Source organism: Bacillus rossius, chromosome 12 (genome assembly GCF_032445375.1).
Source record: "Bacillus rossius redtenbacheri isolate Brsri chromosome 12, Brsri_v3, whole genome shotgun sequence".
NCBI classification, from domain to species: Eukaryota; Metazoa; Arthropoda; class Insecta; order Phasmatodea; family Bacillidae; genus Bacillus; species Bacillus rossius.
Window position 1 is genome coordinate 4,220,003 of NC_086339.1, and position 23,312 is coordinate 4,243,314.

Sequence of the window (23,312 nt, forward strand, 5' to 3'; positions counted from 1 at the left end):
AAATTTCTTCACTATCCTTCCTAAGAAAATCTTGATGCCCCGATCGTATGCAAATCTGACTTTTACCCAGTCCCCTTCTGTTGGATCTTTTTCTCCTTCCTTGCCGTTAGGTATCTCACATTCACTGGATGTGTGTCTATTTAAAACCAATTCATCATGTTCTGACATCACATGTTCTGATTCAGAATCACTTGTATCAGATCCCTCTAAATCTGCAACTGTCACACTACGCCCTGCAGGGACATTTAGTCTCTTTTTTCTGCCCCTTGTTACTTCTTCATCAGAAGTTCCATACCTCATAGTTTTTAGGAATTCTGTTAGGCTGCTGTCTACAGTCTGTTCTTTTTGTTCATCCTCATTATGTCCAGAAGGTAGCTTGTCGAGCACTCTTTTCCTGTTGAGAGGAAAAATGCCTGCCTTAGCAAATCCAGCCTGGATGTTATGTTCAAGTTCCCTCTCCATCAAATTCATGGTCTTTTCCAGGAGGGAAGGGAAATATTTCTTATCAAATGGCTTGTGTTTTCCTTGAGCCTTTGCCTTCGTTTCTTCTATAACTTTTCTCCAGCTCATCTTGAGAGGCCTGAATAGACTGACATCCAAAGGCTGTGTCAGATGTGTCGAGTTTGGAGGAAGGAAAACAAACAAGATTTCATTTTCCTCGCATAATCTGACTACTGTAGGAGATAAGTGTGAGCTTAAGTTGTCACCTATAAGAAGTTTCTTTCCTTCGAATCGACGACAGTATGGGATGATAACTCGTTTAAACCAGTCGAGAAAGCAGTTGCCATCCATCCAACCGGACTTACTACGATTGTAAAAGGTTCCAGGAGGTCCACCTTCACTCCACAAATCGTACAAATATGTGGACTTGTAAATCACATATGGAGACAACATCTTCCCAGAAGCAGTTGCAGCAAACATGACAGATACACTTGCTTTACTCTGATTCATTACTCGTTCGGGGTACTTGCAGCCTCTTTTGAAAATGAGTTTCCGCTGGCCTGGGTCGTCGGAGAGTGCTGTCTCATCATAATTAATTATTAAATGTGATGGTATGTCATCTGCAGTCGCTTCTAGTTCATCAAAGAACTTATTGATGACAGGAGGTGAGACTTCTGCTCTGCTCCTTTTAATGTTTTGACATAATCTTTGAGAGAGGTCAGTTTTGTGTCGAGTTATAAAGCGAAGTGCCCACTCATAGCCAGGCATGTTGTTTTTGAATTTTGCTATGGTCTTGCCCTCTCTGTCTAAGTGGTATTTGACAAAACAGCGTAAGTCGAACGCACTTAGAGGATATCCCCATCCAGCACAAGTTTGGAGGCACTCAACAATATCCTTCTCAAAATCTGAAGGGAGCAAAGTTTGACCATCTTTACTCTTGAAATCAATATGTTTACCTTCATTGTCTCTAAACTGCTTCAAATAACGATGCAGGGAAGACTTTGAAACTCCAAATTTTTCTTCAGCCTTCCTAATAGTCATGCCATTTTTAACTGCTTGCACTGCCAGATTCACCTTTTTCCTGTCTATAGGACGATGCTCTTTTGAACGAGGATCCCTTTTGTATTTTCTAGGCATTTTAATCACTGAAAAAGAAAGTAAAGTCCTAAATTACAACTTACAAAACAAAATATAGAACTGAATAATGTTAGTTATAATAAATTAAATTTAATAATATGACTAATAACAAAAACTGTAACAACAAAATTTTTGTAAGTGATTTGTACAAGTTGATTTTATGTCCCCATTCACCCCATTTTTATGAAGAAATTACAAGCTTGATAAAAATCAACTGATATTTTTTTTAAAAATAGGAGAATCTTTAATATTTTTTGTGTAAAAACTTACCAGACTACACTAAAAGCTGACATTTACTTCAAGAAAACATAGAAGCTGAAATAAGCTTGTAGCAAACAACATTTGTGATGGCACAATATGGCCTCCCAATTCAACAGCTGTTAACTAGGGCTGCCAACATGAAATAAAAGCTACAAAATACAATTGCACTTGCTATTTTAGATAAACAAACAATTTTTTAACGTAGTCTACTATATATAAATTTAATACTCATTAGTTTAAGCAAAATATATTATAAATATAGTTTTTCCCAGTTTTTGTCCCTATTCACCCTCATGTCCCCATTCACCCCAGGTTACGGTATATAGAAAACTGAGGGAAAAAAAAGGAGGAAAAAAACTCGCATACGTGCGAATGCGACCTCATAAATGACGTCTTCTTAAAATCGGGTGTGTAGAATTTCTAGGGCGTAATAAGGCCATAATTTGAAAGTAAATTAGAGAAATGATATTCTTAATATTCATAATGAAGTCTACGTGAAATTCAAATTTTCTGTGATGCTGATAAGCAAAAAACATACATGGGCTCAGCCGGGATTTGAACCCGGGACCTCCTGCACCCAAAGCAGGAATCATACCCCTAGACCACTGAGCCACTATACTTATTAGTTACAAGGATAACGTTTTAAATTAATTTTAACACATAATAAACTTTTACTGAAATATAAATCAAATACGACAATAACACTACAAACTTAAAAGTACATTTACGTTATAATGCCTCACAATTTTTTTTTCATTTCATTCACACTGTGATTTAATTTACTGAAGTTTATTTTGAAGACAAAATAAATGATTGACACAATTTTCAACTAACATAATATGGTTATTGGTTGTAAACGCATAACTAACTCAGTAAACAAACTAACAAACAAATTAAATAGCAATGCTCTCTATATTTAGTTTGGCTTTACCTTCTGGACAGTTCGTATTACTAACCCGTAGCGAATTTTTAAATTGTGTGATAAAAATATATTCAGTCAGAAGCACGTGCTATTTTATTATTTTATGTAAATCAATCATAATACAAATTATTACTGCTGCAAAATAATTTCTTTATGTAGAATTATTTCGTTATTTTAAAGGTAGTAATATTGTAATTTTATGACTCGATTTTATAGATGCAAAACACAAAAAAATAAATATTTATACTATCGCCATAAAGTTTTCAAAGTGCAAAGTCAAGGAATATCAACTTCGTAAATAAATACTATAAAACGAATTGAATTAACTATTTAAAACATGGTCTACCTGATATCACGAAGAGTTTCATCAAAAACCAAGCCTATAAAAGTAATTATTGTTAATTTTAACGCGCGTACACAAATACAGTAGCGATGAAAAAATCTAACATTACAAAACAAAAAACTATGGTGCGCTTGTGCTGCACTCTGCGGTAAACTAAAAGTCTGAACTACTAGCTAGTTCCTCAAGGAGACGAATAAGCGCTAGCGTCGATATGTGTAGCTGCTGCGCTCTACCGTCAGATATTTTAAGCTCTTAGATTTTCACTAGACCGGGAGATCGTTAGTGGATTCGTTCAAATTCAAACACAATCGCAGTTCAAATCGGCGCCGTACACATATTTTCGCACAAAAAAAAATTCAATAACTGTTAATGAACATTTTTAATTCTCTGTGTTTTCAAAATTTTCAAAAGAATTCATCACTAAATGCGTACAAGTCAAACATACAAGTATTTTACTAGCACGACACTGTTTTATTCATAATCCGTCACATTGCGATAAACCTATAATTATTTACTATTGTGTTATGACTATTATTTTTTCGAATCATTCAGACCAGTGTCTTAGCAAAGCAATACCGCAGTAGAATATGTCAGGAACTATATTTTCATCATATCGGTAGCGGTTGTTGATCAAAACTAGTCAGTCATCGAACGGTGGTCTCGCGAATAGTTCCAGGCTACAGAATGCAGCTCTTTACATCTATAATTAATATTTAGAATCTCAGAGTTCATGATAACAATAAATGAGAATAAATATAATTATTTTGTTTTGCAGTTTAAGGGCTCCGCATACCCAGGCACACACACGGTGTGCAGAGCTTCTGGAAAAAGAACGCGATTTCAAAACTACTTAATATATCCGAGTGAAGTCTGTTCACGAAAAGCATTTGAGAGTTCGCTGAGGGCCGAAAAGTACTTTTGATTTCGGATTAAGTTTTTAAAATGTAGTTTTAGAAGAGTTAAAATGGATAAAACGCATGTTTTCAGATTAATTTTTAGGCGTAAAACAACCGGTACAGATTCTTGAAAGCACTTAAGTGACTTGCTTTAGACCTTTATCTTCATTTCTCCGCAAAATGATGTTACGGTCACTGCTCAAATTCCACAGTTATCCTGTGACGACGAGAAGACTGCGCGCCAGTCCAGAGGAGACACCGCGCTAGAAGCACCAGCGAGCGTCGCGCTTATCATCCCGCCTCACTGACACACATACACCCTTGACGAGGCGGGGGCCTTAATAAAGTTGAATAGCAACAGGGCTACACCTCGCACTATGTTGAGTGCAAATCATTACTTTATAAGGAAGTAAATAAATTAATGAGATTCGGGACCATGGTTTCGAATCTCTATGGAATCAGTTTCAGCTTTACTGATTGTCCCTTACCGGCGCGCCTTTTGCCAGTCGTTGTTAAATATAGTTATAGTTACTAAAATTGTGCTGTGTGATAAAATTAATAATTAATGTTTGTGTTTCGTGGCGTGTGAGATAAATTTTGTGCTGATATTGAAGGTGAAAACTTGTTTCAGTTTCTATCTGAGATGGTGAGCCAACAGCCCCGCCTCCTCTGCGCTCATGAGCCAATGAAACTCGGGCCAATCCTTCGCCAATCATAGTAGAAAGCTCACTGTGTTATCACTAAATTGTTACTTTTTCGGAAAATCAGCAGCATAAAATGTCCTGCCACCTTTTAATGTGAGGATTTTATTTAATAAATAAGAAAATGTGTGTGTTAACAAGTTTTTACCGGTAAATGTTATTTTTTTTTGTATGTAACATTTTTGCTTTTGGTATACGTCATTTGGTAGGAGCAATTTCGTGAATGCGACGCACATCAAGATACGGAAATGTTTAACAACCATGGTGCTGCCATCTGTGACGGATGGCGCCAACCAACCAGTAGCGGCAGTAGAGGCAGTAATGCCAGTAACGGCAGCAGAAGCGGTAGTGGAAGTAGTGGTGGTAGCGGCAGTAGCGGCAGTAGCGGCAGTAGAGGCAGTAGCGGCAATAGCGGTGGTAGCGGCAGTATCGGCAGTAGCGGCAGTATCGGCAGTAACGGCAGTATCGGCAGTAACGGCAGTAGCGGCAATAGCGACAATAGAGGCAATAGAGGCAGTAGCGGCAATAGCGGCAGTAGCGGCATTATCGGTAGTAGCGGCAGTAGAGACAGTAGCGGCAGGCACCTAAGAATCACGGCTACGGACCCTGGTTGCGGTCTTGCGCCGTGTGTGAGGCGGCGAAGAAAGAACCGAGCGGCCAAGTGGGTTACCGGAGTCCCTCGGCCTTCAGGCTGCAGGCTGTCAGCGGTCCACGTCCCCTGGGGACCTGCGCCCCGCCTCGATACAGTCGGGTGTGATGGTGTGATGGTGTGGTGGTGTGGTGGTGTGGTGGTGTGTGGTGCTCAGTCCGAGGCGAGGCCGGCGCAACTGGGCCGCGTCGTTGTCTGCTCCCACAGCACTGACGACTGACAGCTCTGACGAGGCCACAACACATATCCCGGAGGACGTCGCTACACTTTCACGATGACTTGAGAACAGATCAGAAACAATTATTGACGTTTCCAATTTTGTCTCAAATTCACTGGATGATCTCCCCGCATACACGGGCACATACGAGGTGTGAAGAGCTCCAGAATAAACCACACCATTTGAAAACCGTTCAAGGTGTCCGAGTGGTTGTCTGTTTACGAAAAGCATTTACGAATGCGCTGATGGCTGATGTGTTGTTCTGTTTCCGTATGTCGTTATTGAACTGTATTTTTTTTTTTGGAGATCGAAGATGGCTACAACGCGTGTTTTCATAATAATGCTTAGGCGTGGAACATTCAGTACAACTTCTTGAAAGCAGTTAAGGGTTCTGCATTACATATTTTTGACGTGACAACGTCTAATAAATCGATGAATGCCAGCTGCACGCGCAAAAAATTGTCCCGTTACGCTGTGTCCCGTTACGCTCATTGTACGCTTGCGCCGCATCTATCTCTCTTCCACTCGATTGGAACAACCATCGATTTGACTTTTTCGAGGCACATTAAACTTGAAACACTCCCATACGTTTCCTGCTTTTCCTTTCATCGTCCTATCCTTAACAGAATAACACAGATAGGAAGAAGTTAAATAGCAAACATGTATAAAAGTTATAGTTAAAATAATATCTTCGTTAAAGTAATAAATATATTTGAATTAATGAGTGCAAATACAATTAAATTTAACAATTAAATTGTATATTTCATTTCACTCCTTCTTTGTATCCATACAAAACAGTGATAATTCAATAAAAATGAATTAATTTTATTCATAAAAGTATGCAATCATTTCATCAATGTTTTGTTATGACGTCACGTTAAACTATCGTCCGTAAACCGACTTTACAGACAACCAATTTTTTTTTTGCTATAATTATTGTATCGATGGTTGCCTAACGTCCGCCAGAATGCGTTGGAAACAGATTCTAGCTTCATGCAGTGCACAGTGTATTGAAACTGTTTCCGATTAGATTCCTTTCTGGGATTCTGTTCGGACGTATTCTGAAATTACGACCTACGAGTTAGGTTACGTTTGTAAGGATGGTTGTATCCCAAAAAGGCGGTGCTGATTCGCTACATTGCCCGAGCTTTCTTGGAACGCCGTGCTGACGGTATTTTATTTCCGTAGAGACCTGCAAAATTCGCGCATTTCATTCGGTAATAGGCTAGAATTGAAACACACATACCTCTTAGATAATTTTGCTATTGGCTTACTGTTTATCTGGACGAATCTCAACCAGTTATAAACCCTCAACCAAAGAAGGATCGAATCACAGACAAACCAGCTGAGACGACTTACAAGTCGGCAGCCAATGAACTTGCGTTATTTGCCCGAGTGTACAGGGATATGTGCAGACTATCCTGAAGGCCATAGAAACAGCGGATTTTGCAGGTCTCTATATTTGACGTTTCAGTTCTGTTGGAAGTACTCGGGAGCCTACATTGGAGGCATTCGACAGACACAAACTTTCATCTGCGCGCACTTGAAGGTCGCGTCCTAGTTATCCGTATTAGTGCGTGTGCTCAGGGGAGTGTCAGGGCAAGGCGCCCCCCCCCCCCCCCCCCCCCAAGGGACTACCCGAACACAGACGCTCTGGAGTAGCTTCGCCGTCGAAGGTCAGGTGTCAGTGGAGCGATGGGGGTCATGGCCGCTGTGAATGGAACGCCTTTGAGCCCTAGAAAAGGAGTGTTAAAAAAAAAGGGGGTTGGTTGTATGTAAAGTCAGTTTACGGACGATAATTTTACGTGATAACGTCATAAGAAAACATTGATGAAAAATTTGCATACTTTTTTTAATTTTTTAAATATATTTTACGTACAGTTTTTGAAAATATTAATTTAAATAATTTGTTTAAATATAATCACGAACAATTAGTTATAGAAATAAACTGAAATCAAATCAATGTCAATAAATTGTTAATTTGAAATGACAAAATTGAACTTTTTAAATTCCTGCTCTTAAAAAGCCCGCCTACAAAATAGTGTTCGCAGTAATACTTGGTTCGGATTTTTTACCCGGAAATTTGGGCTTTCTGTTGGTAAAAAGTTATTTGTAAACCATTCCTTGGATGATGAGCATGATACAAATTATATTTCCATGGTTTGAAAAAAAAAAAAAATTATGCTTGAATGCAACATCAATAAAAATATAAAATTATGCGCCAATTTTCGTAACAACAACTCAGTATTATCTCGTCGGGGAGGGGGGAACCTATTTCGTTTATGGAGGGAAAAAAAGTGGGGTTGTCTGTAAAGTTTGTTTACGGACGTTGATTTTACGTGATAACGTCATAAGAAATAAATATAGTTTAAAAAACTAAAGAAACATGCTTTTAAAGATTATCAAACTAAAAAGTAAAAAATAATTTTAAAATTAAATTTATGACAATAGTATATAAGCAATACTAGTATAAATGAGAAAAAAGCTTGAGGCGCTTTGTGCCATATTTTTTGAATATTAAGCGCCCCATGCTTTTTTCTCATTTATACTAGTATTGCTTATATACTATTGTCATAAATTTAATTTTAAAATTATTTTTTACTTTTTAGTTTGATAATCTTTAAAAGCATGTTTCTTTAGTTTTTTAAACTATATTTATTTTTTACTTTTTAGTTTGATATTCTTTAAAAGCATGTTTTTTAGTTTTTTAAACTATATTTATTTTTAACTTTTTAGTTTGATATTCTTTAAAAGCATGTTTTTTTTAGTTTTTTAAACTATATTTATGTATAATTATCATAGGGAAATGAGTTACCGACACTACCTATTACCATCTGAGATAACTATTTGGAGTTGCAACGTCACAAAGAAATGGTAAAGTCTCTACGAATCATTTGCAGTTAGATGTATGGATATAATATTAGAATTTACCGGGGGAAAAAAAACATTTTTTTTTTTCGGCGTGGCCGGGAGTAAAACCCACGATCTTTGAATCCGAAAGCTGACGTCACAGAAGTCGCGCGCCTTAGACCGCTCGGCTAACGAACGTAATGAAATGAGTGGGACATTTTACTGTGATGAGTCACTCACTCTTAGTCGAAAGAGTTACAGACGGACAGACAGAGTTACAGACGGACAGACAAACATACAGGTGAAGCTAATATAAAGCATGTAAAATTGATGAAAAATTGCATACTTTTTAATTTTCAAAAATAATTTACAGTTTTTGCAAATTTAATTTAAATAATATGTTTAAATATAACCACGAACAATGAGTTAAAAAGCCCGCCTTAACCTGTTTGATATTATAGAAGATTTTCTCGCACGGTGGTTGGCAGGTTGTTGCACGCTCGGCTCAGGCGGAACGTGACAATGAGTCATGCTTTTTAGTGCGTGCAGCCGGCGTTCATCGATTTATAAGACGTTATTACGTCAAAAAATGGGGGCCAAATACACCCTTCTGGACCTTATTACCAGTCCGAGGGGCAGGGGGAGGGGGTAACATGGTTAGTGGTCATACAACCAGCGAATGGAAGCGAATATGTCTTCGTGCGTTTCAAACACATGCGAACCATTAATTCATGCAAATAACTGCAATTCAAATAATCATGTGAAAATTATGTCCCTAGTGGACTGAATAAAAATGTTTCTACAAAAAGAGTTTCTTTTGCTGTAATAAACGAGACCACACTGAACAACTTTCCACAGTCAGTTTCTTAATGATTTCATTACTCGGAAATCCAAGCGAAAATTCGTGATGTGTTCCGTGGTTGGCTGGGTTTTATTTCTGGCGCATGTCTACTACCAGCACACCCAATCACAGCCATCCAGTGCGGAAGCACACACATCCTGTATGGCCCGGCTAAATAGGGCAATGGATATATCTTGCAGACGGCCGCCAATCACAAGAAAACAGTCCCTAGCGCGGGCTAATGTGCGATCAGTAGAGACCTGAAAAATTCGCGGGTTCATTTCGTGTTGTGCTAAAATTCAAATAATTATACATTAGTGCTGCTTCTGCGATTGGTCCACTGTTAATCTGGAGGACTGAGGGCCAATTAGAGACCCTCACTCGTAGAAGTGTCGAATCACAGGCCACCCAGTCGAGACGACTCAAGTCAGCAGCCAATGAACAGTTGGCATTTGCTCGAGTGTGTAGAGGATATTGGAGTCTTTCCTGGAGGTCATTGAACCCGCGAATTTTTCCGGCATCCAGCGATCAGTTACCTAAGATTCGTAAACAAAAAATAATTAAAAAAAACATGTTGCCAATGATACAACCCTTACAAAATACATTTTTTCATGTGTTTATTAATGCATTTACGGTCGCACGGTCGTTTTTTTAAATTTATGCTGCATATATGCCAATGATGTGTGTGGTGGAAACAAGACAATCTCGGCTGCTTGGTGGCGACCTCACGACGCAGTGTTGGCATCACTGACAGCTGGTCACGTGACCGCCTATCATCACTGGACTGCATCAAGGCTCTGATGAGCTGTGTGTTTCGTTATCTGCACGAACGCGCGCGATAGGACCGTTGCAACGGACGATGTTATATTCCCTCTACTCCCTTCCAACCGAAATACTAAAAAAAAAAAAAAATCATATCCACCAATAGATGGAAAGAATTTGAAAGCAAACAGCGGACCAAGTAGTTTTGTTCGGGATCCACACATAACCTAGAATCACACACTTCAAATTCACAAAAAAAAAAAAAATAATAACACATACACACACATAGCTTAGAATTGTTATAACTTATAAACACACAATGCCGAAGCACATAACTTAGAAGCATCTTAACTTAGAAATGTCGGGTTGTTGCCTAAAAACATTCCAGTTAGTTTGGTTTCACTTTAGCTAGAACATTCACCATCGATATCTTTGAATAAATCCTAGACAATAAACAGCGAATGCCACAGGAAAAAAAAAAATCAAAGATTAAATAAGTAATGAAGGAATCGAGTCTGTATACAAAACAAACAAACAAAAAACAAAAATAACAGAATGAGTAAAAGAATTAATGAACAACGAATACCAAAATACATAAAGTGAACAATAGTAATTCAAACATGTAAAACATTTGTTTCTTCGTGTAAATTTCTATGAAACTGTCAATGTAATGAAATTAATATTAATAACATAATTTGTTTTAATATAATTAATGAATATAAAATAAATTTTTCCTATTTAACTATATATAATCAGAACAAACTTATAAAAAGTAAAAAAAAATTGCGCCCAACGTGGGGCTCGAACCCACGACCCTGAGATTAAGAGTCTCATGCTCTACCGACTGAGCTAGCCGGGCAGATGTAGTAATCGGTTCTTAACAAAGATTTTTAATCACACTATCCGCTAGCAGTTGCAATGTAAGTAGTTTAGTTCTACTATAGAATTTCATTTCGTCAACCTATATTTGTAGTAAAAATTATAAAATAAAAAGCATTGCAAGTCGGCCATTTTAAATAAATTACATAAAATATGTCAGGCAAATGCTTAAATGTTTCCTTTATCTTGTTCTTACAATTTTGCAAAAGAAAAAGAACATTTTTTAATATCCCTGCATGAGGATTACCATCTCATTATCGACACATTTAGGTCCAATGTACAATGAAACGGAAACTGAAAACAGAAACATATCCGGACCCGCAAGATACCTAGAAAGTGTTTCGCTATCCGTCTGTCGCTTTTACATGCAACCACAATGCACGAAAATGTAACAATTAGCAACGAATGAAATTCGAAGCTTCATTCGCACACAACAATTTTCTGGAAATTTTTATTTTCTAATGTTTCAGTTTTTTTTATTTTATTTATTATTCATCTTATACGAAGCAGTTGATTTCCTGAATCCAAGCATTTGATTAGTGATTACGATATGTAGTTTCGAAGCACTGGGTAACTAACAAATATTGCCTCACAAATAAATAAATACAAGTTAGCAGATCTACAATTATCGGTGCGCTGTTTTCGTGCTGTTTTTCTGTGCGTGTGCTATTTTCCAATGTAGCAGCTGCTACCTGTTAGTGTTCATTCGACTTCTCTGCTTATGTGCTATGCGCGCGCTGTTACGAAAAATTAATTTCATTGAAGGAAAAAAAAATTGAGATCCGAGAACCAAACAAAGTCAGGATTTCATTTACAATCAAAGTAATGACGATTTTCTTGTAGGCTAACTGAAACAATTTTCCGCGTATTTAAAACGCAAACAAACATGGCTCCCTACGTGGACATAATACTGAGCTCCTATTGGTCGCACGGAGTAACGTTAACGGAAGAGCTAAGCATAGACGAGCTAATCCGTACAGGTCCGTGTAAATGAGATGATTGTTAGCCCCATGTGAGTAAACCACACAGAGTACAGGCGCTACAATTAAAAAAAATAATAACGTATTTTGTTTTCAGACATGTTCGTTGAATTTGTTTTTCTGGTAGTAACCACTTCCATTTCAACTCTATCATGGTTGTTTGGGGGGGGGGGGGGGGGGGGGGAATTGGTGGTGTTTCCTCATCAAACTGACAAAGGCATAAACTGCATTCTAACGAATTTATGTTCTGGAAGATTTTAAATTTTATGTAAGTAACAAAACAAATATGCAAACCAAACATAACAAAAATGAAGAATGTAATTTATAACGGGTAGGTAGTTGAATTTAATATTATTTTTGTATAGCTCAGTAGATCGCTGTGGGGAAAACCTACAACAGCAGTATTATTGTGTTCCACTCCCTTGAATGGACCTTGAATACTCCACTAATTAGTACTAATACGAGATACATACATTTAGGGTTTTGTAGATGTTTGGTCATGGAAAAGGAGGGGGGGGGGGGGCAAAATTTCCAGGGCCCAGGTTCCAAGGGCGCTCGGTTGAGTTTCAAAATCATTTTTAATGCTTGGGTTTACCCTGAACTATCGAAAATCACAAGTTTATTGTTAGTAAAATGTATATGAAGCTTTGCAATTAATGCAATTGGTGCATATATACCGTTTGCGAATTAATTTTCACGGTAATCGACCGAAAGGTTTTAAAAGTTGTGCATTTTACAACGGCGAAATTATTTACCCCTAGGCCTTTGGTTTTTCTCAACGACTCTGGATTCATTAAAAAAAAATCATGGCCTCGACTTATAAATTTAAGGTGGCTGAATTGATCAGCAAATGTGTTGTTTCTCGGGCGGGGTGCTGTAATACGCAGACATGTTTACTCTGGTTCCGTCTATTAATAAGAGCCTTCGAACGCAGATCTGGAAGGCGGCCAGACGAAATGGCGCGTAATTACATCGGTGAACATGTGCTAGCGGTGGGAAGCCTTCTTTCCACAGACGGGAGAGAAAAACGCCCGATCGTGCATCTTCGGGTTTATTTTTTTTTGTTCATTGTAACTCATGATAACTAATGGTCAATTAGGTTAGGTTAGCTACATTATGAATACTTTAAAACATTGTGGACGGTTGATTTGTTTAGAATAGCTACCTTAAAGATACTGTGAAATCATTTAAACGGTTTCCTAGCCCTGGATAGCTACATATTAAAAAGTTATTTGCTAAGCAACCATTAAATGATTTTACGATATCTTTAATGTAGCTATACTTACCTAATATAACCAACCATCCAAAATGTTTTAAAGTATTTGTAATGTAGCTAACTTATCCTAATCGACCGAAAAATATAATGCCACACCGGTTTATACAATGAGATAGAACGGAAAAAAAAAATAAAAGGTAGCATGAACTTCGGGGAACTTCGGGTGTGGCTCTCTCGTCTGTGAAATTAAGGCTTACCGTTTCGACCGCGCGGAAAGAAAGGGTGGCATGGCCTCACGTGCCTTGTTCGGGCGTGGCCGCTGTCTTTAAACTCTGGACTATCAGATTCTGTTCACGGGCTCCTGGGGCGGGTCACCAGGTGCCCGCGGCGGGGCGCACGCCAGTCGCCGTGTCAAGACGGCGACGGCGACGGCGACGGCGCTTGCTCAAGAGCCCGTCGAGGCCCGGCGCGGCGGCGGTCGTCGTGAATCACTCCACTTTCACCGCGGCATTGTTCCTCCATCCGCCGGCGCGGGGCGTGAAGGGGACGACAGTGGGACACGCTGAAGGGGGCGGTCGGGGGGTGTGGCGGGGGAACAACTCCCAGTTAACGAACCTCTCGTGCAGGCCTGCAGACCCCACGGGGTTTGGTGAAGCGCGTGTGGCCTCCAAGGTACACACCGCTGCCACACAGTCGAGTCTTGCCCGAAGCCAGTGGCTCTCAGACCGCGACGAGTCGACTCGTGGGTCGCCACAAGGAGGCGCACTCGCTGTGAGGACTTCTTGTGCTTTCTTCCCCCTACGTGTACCTCTCGTACTTTCCGAGAACGCCACTGATGATGACGACTGCAGTGTCAACCGAAACGTCGGTGAATTCATCCGCCAAGGACGCGGCTAGCAACCCAGATGCGAAGCTATACTTCCAGACATTTGCCGCGAAAGCCTGCGAACATTAACGTAAATGTTAAAACGTGTTATACGTAAATATATATAAATGATAGCCTGGAACGGGACCTACGCCCTTAAGCTGGTTGGCTCGGCCCCAGGTAAAAAAAAAAAAACCTGCTCCTAGTGTGGCATCACTGCTCGGAAGCCGAGACTCATGGTCATGTGACGGGAAGCCTTCTTTACACAGACGAGAGAGCCAAACGCTCGATCGTGCATCTTCGGTTTTTTTTTTGTTCATTGTAAAAGGTTAGGTTAGCTACATTATAAATACTTTAAAACATTGTGAACGGTTGATTTGGTTAGGATAGCTACATTAAAGATACTGTGAAATCATGTAAACGGTTTCCCAGCCCTGGATGGCTACATATTAAAAAGTTATTTGCTAAGCAACCATAAAATGATTTTACAGTATTTTTAATGTAGCTATACTTAGATAATATAACCAACTACCACAATGGAAACCTATCCTAATCAACCGCAAAATTTAATGCCGCACCGGTTCATACAATGAGATAGAACGGAAGAAAAAAAAGCGAGCATGAACTCCGGGGAACTTCGGGTGTGGCTCTCTCGTCTGAGAAATGAAGGCTTCCCCGTGCACACCGCCAAGGGGAGAGTGCTCGCGGCGGGCAGGCGGGTGTGGTAACGCGGCGAGCGGGGTAACTCTACACCCGCCGTCGCCGGCCGGGTCAGGAGAAACAAAACACTCGCCACAAGCGCCGCAGCCGTGGGAGGACACGTCTCCTTCGATAACACTGATCTTCATTTCTTCCCCTCGTCCCTCCCCCCCCCCCCCCCCGCGAATAATTTACCCATAACAAATATACTAATTAACTAGAAAATTGGGTTAAAAAGGAATAAATAAAACATGCTCATTAATACTTACTGCTAAAATGGGGGGAAACAGAATGATAAAGGAATACACTTTTTGACGTGATAAAGTCTAGTAAATCGATGAACGCCGGCTGCACGCACGAAAAAGTGTCATGTTACGCACATTTTCACGTTACGCAGTATCCCGTTACGCTCATTGTACGCTTGCGCCGCATCTATCTCTCTTCCTCTGGATTGGAACAACCATCGATTTGACTTTTTCGAGGCACATTAAACTTGAAACACTCCCATTCTTTTCCAGTACTTTTATTATCATCGTCCTATCCTTAACATAATAACACAGATTGGAAGAAGTTAAATAGCAAACATGTATTAAAGTTATAGTTAAAACAATATCTTCGTTAAAGTAATAAACGCATTTGAATTAATGAGTGCAAAAAAAAGTAAATTTACCAATTAAATTGTAGATTTAATTTCACTCTTTTTTTTGGTATCCATACAAAATAATGATAATTAAATAAAAATGATTCAATTTTATTCATAAAAGTATGCAATCATTTTATCATTGTTTTGATATGACGTTGTCACGTTAAACTATCGTCCGTAAACCGACTTTACAGACAACCAATTTTTTTTTTAGCTACTACAAATTACATTACAATGCTTAAAATTAAATTAACAACTCTTTCGGTAAGTCCAGAGTTTAGTCTCGCCAAAGGAGCTCGACTCGACAGTGGTTCTCTCCCTACCGCTGGTCTCTTGCCTCGCACCACTGTTCCCAACACTCAGCACGAAGCCCATTCGCTCGTCGACCGCTATCGCTCGCCAAGGGGGTCATTCACCACCTTCTACTCTCTCTCTCTCTCTCCTCGGAGGCTGACTCACCCCTCAGCCCCCTTCCGGGACGGTCTCGCACCCCTTCGAAGGGTCGCGTCGTCAGGGTATACCTGACGCCCGAACCTACCAGAACAGTGGCGTCATAGTCACGCCGCTTCACGCACTGCGGGGTTCCGGAAGCGTGCCGAACCTTCCAGAGCCGCTGAGGAAAGGGGAGGGGGGTAGCGAGGCGCCGATGCTAATCCGATCATGTAGTCGCGAGACTTGAGTTTTTGCTATTTCCCATCTTCTTACTCAAGAAACTACCATATCTCCAAACCAATAGAACTATCAAAAATGAAGTTATTTTTTTAGCACCAGGCTATATTGCACACAAGTTACTACGAATACGTCAGCATATTTTTTTTCATTTACAGACTTCTAAATTCTGTCCAGATTGCATATGATTGGGTCATAATTTTTTTTTTAATTTGAATATTGGTTTATTGTCCATTGGAGTCCACCAACGATAAGCATAATCCATTTGATGTGTTTAAAATGTGTATAAATTATAAACAACGCGAGTTCTTCATGGTCTTCTGATCAGCCGCAAGCTGTCGCCGCCAGCATCGCCGCCCAAAGGTCGTCGAACCTCGACGGGCGAAAGTCTTCGAGATGAAGTCAGCGTAATCTCCTTATTGGCCCGCTTGTTCAAACACGGCGCGCGGTTACCCAAGATCCCTCGCGCTTCTGACAGTCGCCTCTGGGCTCGTGGCGATGACGTCACACCACTTCCTCAGGTCCCTCAGCTTCACCTTTGAATATATATACTGTATAGAAGTCGCGAGTGGATAGGATTTACTCTACGTTTTTCAGAATCGTATGATGAGCAGCTTGGGAACTTCACCGCTGCAGTGCGCTGTCGTAACGCCCTGTATCGTCTTAGTTGTTATTTACACGTTAGAGCGCAGCGCTGTCGCCTGCTGTCATACCCCGCACCCCTCATCCATCATTCACTGCAGCTCAACGTCGTTCAACTGGAGGGGGAAGGGGTGTTTGAAGAGTTCGACACTTGTCCGCTTGGGACCACCACAAGTCGATGCCCTAGAGATGGTGGCGATTGCGGCGGTGAATTAACCAACTACCCCAAAACCGTATTAGAAATTTTAACCTGGGCTGGCGACTTCTATACAGTATATATATTCAAAGGCTTCACCGAGTGACGTACTGACAAGACTGGACGTTGTCACTTGTTTCAAGGCAATCAATCTCACATCACGTCTGCTAAATGGAGTCGTCTTTTTTTTTTTTTTTTTTTTAAAAGGGGGGTTGGGGTTTGTCTGTAAAGTCGGTTTACGGACGATAATTTTACGTGATAACGTCATGAGAAAACATTGATGACAAAATTGCATACTTTTTTAATTTTTCAAATATTATTTACAGACTTTTTGCAAATTTAATTTAAATACTTTATTTAAATATAATCACGAACAATTAGTTAACCTGTTTGATATTATAGAAGATTTTCTCGCACGGTGGTTGGCCTCTTCTTGCACGCTCGGCACAGGCGGAACGTGACAATTTTTCGTTCGTGCAGCCGGCTTTCATCGATTTATAAGACGTTATCACGTCAAAAAAAACCAACTAGTTTCAGGTCCACTTGCTAGAAAGTAGTTTTCATAATATATTTTTAACATAGCCACATTGATTGTTAGAACTAATGCATATCAGGCAGACAACCCAGTGAAAATTGATCCACTTTTTTTTTTTTTTTTGGTAGCCACATTAATTGTGGTGTGGCATACCAAAAATTTTGCATCTCCTACTCATTCGTGTAGAACATATTTTTTTTTTATATTACAAAACAGCCAGTGGCGGATCCAGGATTTTGGTTTGGGAGGGGCTTGGCCCAGCTGAGGCTAGGTTTTATCAAGGCAAACACTAAAACAATAGTGGACCCAGATGCTTTTGGAGGGGGCTTGAGCCGCTTAGCCCCCCCCCCCCCCCCCCCCCTCTGGATCCGCTACTGAAAGCAGCATCATGTGTTTTTTCGCACAGTTGAATTGTTTTTTGCTCTTAGTTACGGACCCGCACGACAGATAGCGTCACGTGTCGCGCACAAGGTGGTCTCAGTTTCCACTGAAAAGAGACACAGTTCTAAATCTACGGCGTGAAGACCATTCCTCCGACGGCAAGCCTTCTTTTCACAGACGAGAGAGCCACACCCGAAGTTCCCCGAAGTTCATGCTCGCTTTTTTTTTTTTTCGTACCACAACAGGTGTATTTATTTGGGTGGAAAAAAAATTCGCGGGCATTTATTTTCCAAATGCGCGGGTTTAACTTATAATATGTCAATCTAAAAATTAGCAAGAAGTAATTTAAAGGATTATTCAGTAGGTGAGCTCCATTATAAATACTTTAAAACATTGCGCATGGTTGGTTATATTAGGTAAGTATAGCTACATTAAAATACTGTAAAATCATTTTATGGTTGCTTAGCAAATAACTTTTTAATATGTAGCTATCCAGCGCTAGGAAACCGTTTACATGATTTCACAGTATCTTTAATGTAGCTATCCTAACCAAATCAACCGTCGAAAATGTTTTAAAGTGTCTATAATGTAGTTAACCTAACCTAATTCATTATGAGTTGTCCAAAATAAACATTCACGGACATTTTTTAAATATAATTTACAATAAACAAAAAACACCCCGAAGATGCACGATCGGACGTTTGGCTCTCTCGTCTGTGAAAAAAAAAAGCTTCCCTTCCTCCGACTGGCGTGTTGGTCTCCGCTATGCCGCGAGAGGCGAGACTCATAAACATGAGCCGAGGGGCAACTCGGACAACATGCCGAGCGCCCTCCGTAACTCCTCCACGACCACGTGACCTTCATCACGACGTAATGTCAAGGTCCCCCCCCCCCCCCCCCCCTCCACACCGCGTGTGGCTACCAGTTGGACAGGTTAGTCCGAGGAACCTGTTCCGAGTCGTGGGAACCCTAATGTCACGAAATTGCCAACCAAGGACGAAGATTTCGCTCGCGTGCAAAATAAACTATAGTTAAAGACATGAAAAAATTGCGGGTTCATTTCGTGCTAAAATTCAAATAGTTATACCTTAGTGCTGCTTTTGTCGTTGGTTCACTGTTAATCTGGAGGACTGAGGGCCAATTAGTAGAGACCGGAAAGATTCGCGGGTTCAATGACCTCCAGGATAGACTACAATATCCTCTACACACTCGGGCAAATGCCACCTGTACATTGGCTGCTGACTTGTGAGTCGTCTCGACTGGGTGGCCTGTGATTCGACACTTCTATGAGTGAGGGTCTCTAATTGGCCCCAAGTCCTCCAGTTTAACAGTGAACCAATGGCAGAAGCAGCACTAAGGTATAGTTATTTGAATTTTAGCATAACACGAAATGAATCCGCGAATTTTTCATGTCTACCAATTAGAGACCCTCACTCATAGAAGTGTCGAATCACAGGCCACCCAGTCGAGACGACTCCCAAGTCAACAGCCAATGAACAGTTGGCATTTGCCCGAGTGTGTAGAGGATATTGTAGTCTATCCTGGAGGTCATTGAACCCGCGCATTTTTCCGGTCTCAAACTATAGTATATTCGGATTATACAGAAAGTCTTCCCAATAGCCAGGATGAACCTTTTCAGAGAAGATTGGTACTTTTATACAGAAAGTCTTCCCAATAGCCAGGACGAACCTTTTCAGATAAGATTGGTACTTTAGATAATTATAAATATACTTAATATTTGCTGTAGGTATAGTTTACCCAGAGGAAAATTCATCGTTTATAAATATGCCTTCAATTTTGAACATAACAATTTGTGACGTCTGAATGATCCGTTTCATTCAGTACAATTTACATGTTGCATTCAGTCAGTAATTTGGTTCTTATTTTCACACGTTTTCGCCCAAGTAATCAATTAAGTTACACTCGACGCTATTATTAATTTTTAAACAACATTAAAAAAATGTATATCTTAGTTTAGTATTTAAATAATATCAGTACGATAAATTAATTTTAAATTCTCAACTATCACCGTTGGATAAACAATTAATAAATACCTATATAAAATTGCATAGAATTTAAATAATTTAATTCTAATATATAAAATGAATGAAAATTTAAATTAATTTTTTTGATTTTTTTCAATAAATCTGTACTTTATTATTTTTCAACAAAACCTAAAGTTATTTACAGAGAATAAAAAAAATGATTGCTCAATAGATCAATTGTATTGCTCTAAAAAATAATTACGTCTTAAAAGCGAATTGGAAAAAAAATTCATCCTAGGTATGAGACGTACTCGATACTTATGACGGTTATGAAGTGACGTCTAATAAATCGATGAACGCCGGCTGCACGCACGAAAAAGTGTCCCGTAACGCACGTTGTCCCGTTACACTGTGTCCCGTTACGCTCATTTCACGCTTGCGCCGCATCTATCTCTCTTCCACTCGATTGGAACAACCATCGATTTGACTTTTTCGAGGCACATTAAACTTGAAACACTCCCATTCGTTTCCTACTTTTCCTATCATCGTCCTGTCCTTAACAGAATAACACAGATCGGAAGAAGTTAAATAGCAAACATGCATAAAAGTTGTAGTTAAAATAATCTCTTCGTTAAAGCAATAAACATATTTGAATTAATGAGTGCAAATAAAAGTAAATTTATCAATTAAATTGTAGATTTCATTTCACTCCTTCTTTGTATCCACACGAAATAGTGATAATTCAATAAAAATGATTCAGTTTTATTCATAAAAAGTGTGCAATCATTTCATCAATGTTTTGTTATGACGTTGTCACGTTAAAACTATCGTCCGTAAACCGACTTTACAGACAACCAATATATTTTTTTTTTTAAACAGCATGTGGGGACGATGTAGTAACACATAATCGTGGTCATCTCAGCCGGCGGGCGCTCTGAGCAGCGACTCGCAGAGGTCACGTGTGTGTTGGGGGAGGGGGGGGAGGGGAAGGGGTGATGCGAGGGGCAAGTCCAAGGACGGGACAGGATCCCAGGACAGGTTCCCTCTGGACTGAGACGCCCGCTAAACACTCGCGGGTGACGTCAGCGCCGAGTGTACTGGAGGAGACCGGAGGCCTGCCCCACCGATGGATTCCGGCCGAGAACTCTTTGAGCACTTTGTGTTGTACGGGTCGTTACCACAACGCCGAAATACACCATAACGCCGAATGTCAAAATTGACCACAACGCCGACTGCTAGAAAACTGATGTGTGCCACAACGCCGAAATAACAACTGACTAAATTTTTGTGTGTTTCTTAAATGTACCTTTAACGCCGAAATACCACAATCAAACCTAATCTTACCCAACCTAACCTAACCTAGCGTAATATAACCTAACCTAACTTAACCTAGCCTATCCTAGCCTAACCTAACCTAGCCTAACATAACCTAGTGTAACCTAACCTACTCTAACCTAACCTAGTCTAACCTAATCTAGTCTAACCTAACCTAGTCTAACCAAACCTAGTCTAACCTTACCTAACCTAACCTTTGTGGCAGTCCTGCAATGACATTTTTCGGCGTTAGTGTATTTCGGCGTTAGTGTATTTCGGCGTTGTGGTGCGTCCCCTGTTGGTACTCGTGCACATCCATCAGGGTCGTCCAGACCTCCAGGGGCACCATCATCTTGGGAGCGAATAATTTTTGGTCGGGCCCCCTTTTCCCTTTACATAACGTAACAATTTTTCAAAACCCAAAACTAAAATACATTATGTACATATAATAAAGTCTATACGTTACGCAGACCATTACTCTGTAAACGGGGTCTGGAAAAAAAAATTTGCAAAACTTTGAGGTTTCCAATGGATTTTACTAACAATAACAATAATTGTAATTTTTGTCCTACTATCGAGGTAACCACAAGCATAAAATATTTTTAAAAATTCGTAATTTCGGAACACAAACACATTCTCTCTCTCTCTCTCCCCCCCCCCCCCCCCCAAAAACCATGGTGCTCGGGCCACTGGGATTTTGGATTTTGCTTCCTTGCTCTTTTTGATTCCAGGGGGCCGGGGACCCTGCAAACCACCCCCCCTTCCCCCACGGGTTCACGCCCATGGTGCGTTGGGTTTGTGTAATTTCTCTATGTCCGCCACATGGTCATATAGTAAGGTCTGGCAACTTCCTATCCTCAGTGAATCTTGCGGCTGCTAGTAAACTAAAGGCACTAATAACAGTTTAGTTTATAACTTCGTCAATAGATGGCGTTGCCTTCAATTTGAATCTATAACCTATCGTGTATGATTTTCTATCTTAGAACTGAACCGACCCCTTTTTCACTGCCTTGGGGATGGAATTTCGTAATTATAGTGGTCTATGTCACTGTCCGCCCCATAAACTATATACATGCAAAAAAATTCATGTCGATCCGTTGCTTCGTGGAAGAAGGGAAAACAGACAAACACACTTTTGCATTTATGATTTTAGCAGGGATATTACACTTAGTTAGTATCCGTTGGAAATATTTGCGGCGGATCAACACATGCAAGAGAGGTATCGTGTTCAGAGCAGTGCCATAACACGGCAGCATCGACATGACGAGTCAGACCGAGACTTGAACATCTTTAAGGCCGGTCCACACGCAACGTTTTCAGCAACGATTTACCTGCGCAGGTCACATCGTTGTAGACAAGACGTAGCGTGCAGACAGGAAAACTGCGCCAGTTTTGTGAACTGCGCGGAGACGGAACACGGAGAAGGAAAACTGCGGCCAAGAGCATTTACGTCCGCGCAGTTTAGTCGACCTGCACAGACTTGTCGTAGCGTGTGGACACGTCCTCCGTCTTCTCCGTACACGGGGGCTCAGTTCTCCCTCGGTATTTGTGCCGGAACAGTGTAATCTGTTCAACGATGACCGATTTGCGACAGTGCTCATGTGAATTTCTAGCAGAGTTCATCGGTCTGTACAAGTCCTAACCGTGTTTGTGGCGGGTCAAATCAAAAGAATATAGCGATAAGGGGGAAAAAAAGTCAAGCGTATGAAGCACTTGTGCAAAGTTATACAAAGAGGTTGACATCGCGGCTAACAGAAATAAAAACACACACAAAAAAAACATTAATTCTTTGAGGTCTGTATACCGGAAAGAATTGGCCAAAGTAAGGAATTCTCGCAACTGATAGGACAAAACTTGGCTGCAAACTAACTGTGTTGTGTGGACACGGCTAACTGCAACAGTTTTGTTTGCACAGTTTTGCCTGCGCAGTCAAAACTGCTGTGTACAAAACGTTGCGTGTGGACCGGGCTTTTAGACTCGGCGCCATCTTGGCAGGTCCTCGCGGAGAGTGAAGAGTGACGCGAACCACGCGTGGTACATGGCGATGTTGTTCCACAGCAGCCCGCCAGGGGAGTTCAAGGTCAACACGGTCGCTTCTGCCGAGTCACTCTCCAGCTATCTCCACTCGCGCACACTCGAACACACGAGTGCAGCTCTCTCTCTCTCTCTCTCTCTCTCTCTCTCGGCCGCAGCTGCTGAATGTTTCCCGCGCCTCTCCGCGACCAGAAGCCATATTGCGTCATCAGCGGGACCGTCTGCCTCGAAATATAATTTTGAAAGAAGCGTTT

At 40.5% G+C, this 23,312-nt stretch overlaps 1 protein-coding gene and 2 non-coding genes across 3 annotated transcripts in view; 1 reads left to right on the forward strand and 2 right to left on the reverse strand.

Annotated features, from left to right (window-relative positions):
• LOC134537391 (organic cation transporter protein-like) overlaps positions 1-23,312 on the forward strand; it is a 152,620-nt gene that overhangs the window by 35,397 nt on the left and 93,911 nt on the right. The window lies entirely within an intron of this gene.
• On the reverse strand, positions 2,380-2,451 carry Trnap-ugg (transfer RNA proline (anticodon UGG)). The gene has a single exon. It is a non-coding gene; the product is annotated as a tRNA-Pro (tRNA).
• On the reverse strand, positions 10,807-10,879 carry Trnak-cuu (transfer RNA lysine (anticodon CUU)). Its single transcript has one exon. It is a non-coding gene; the product is annotated as a tRNA-Lys (tRNA).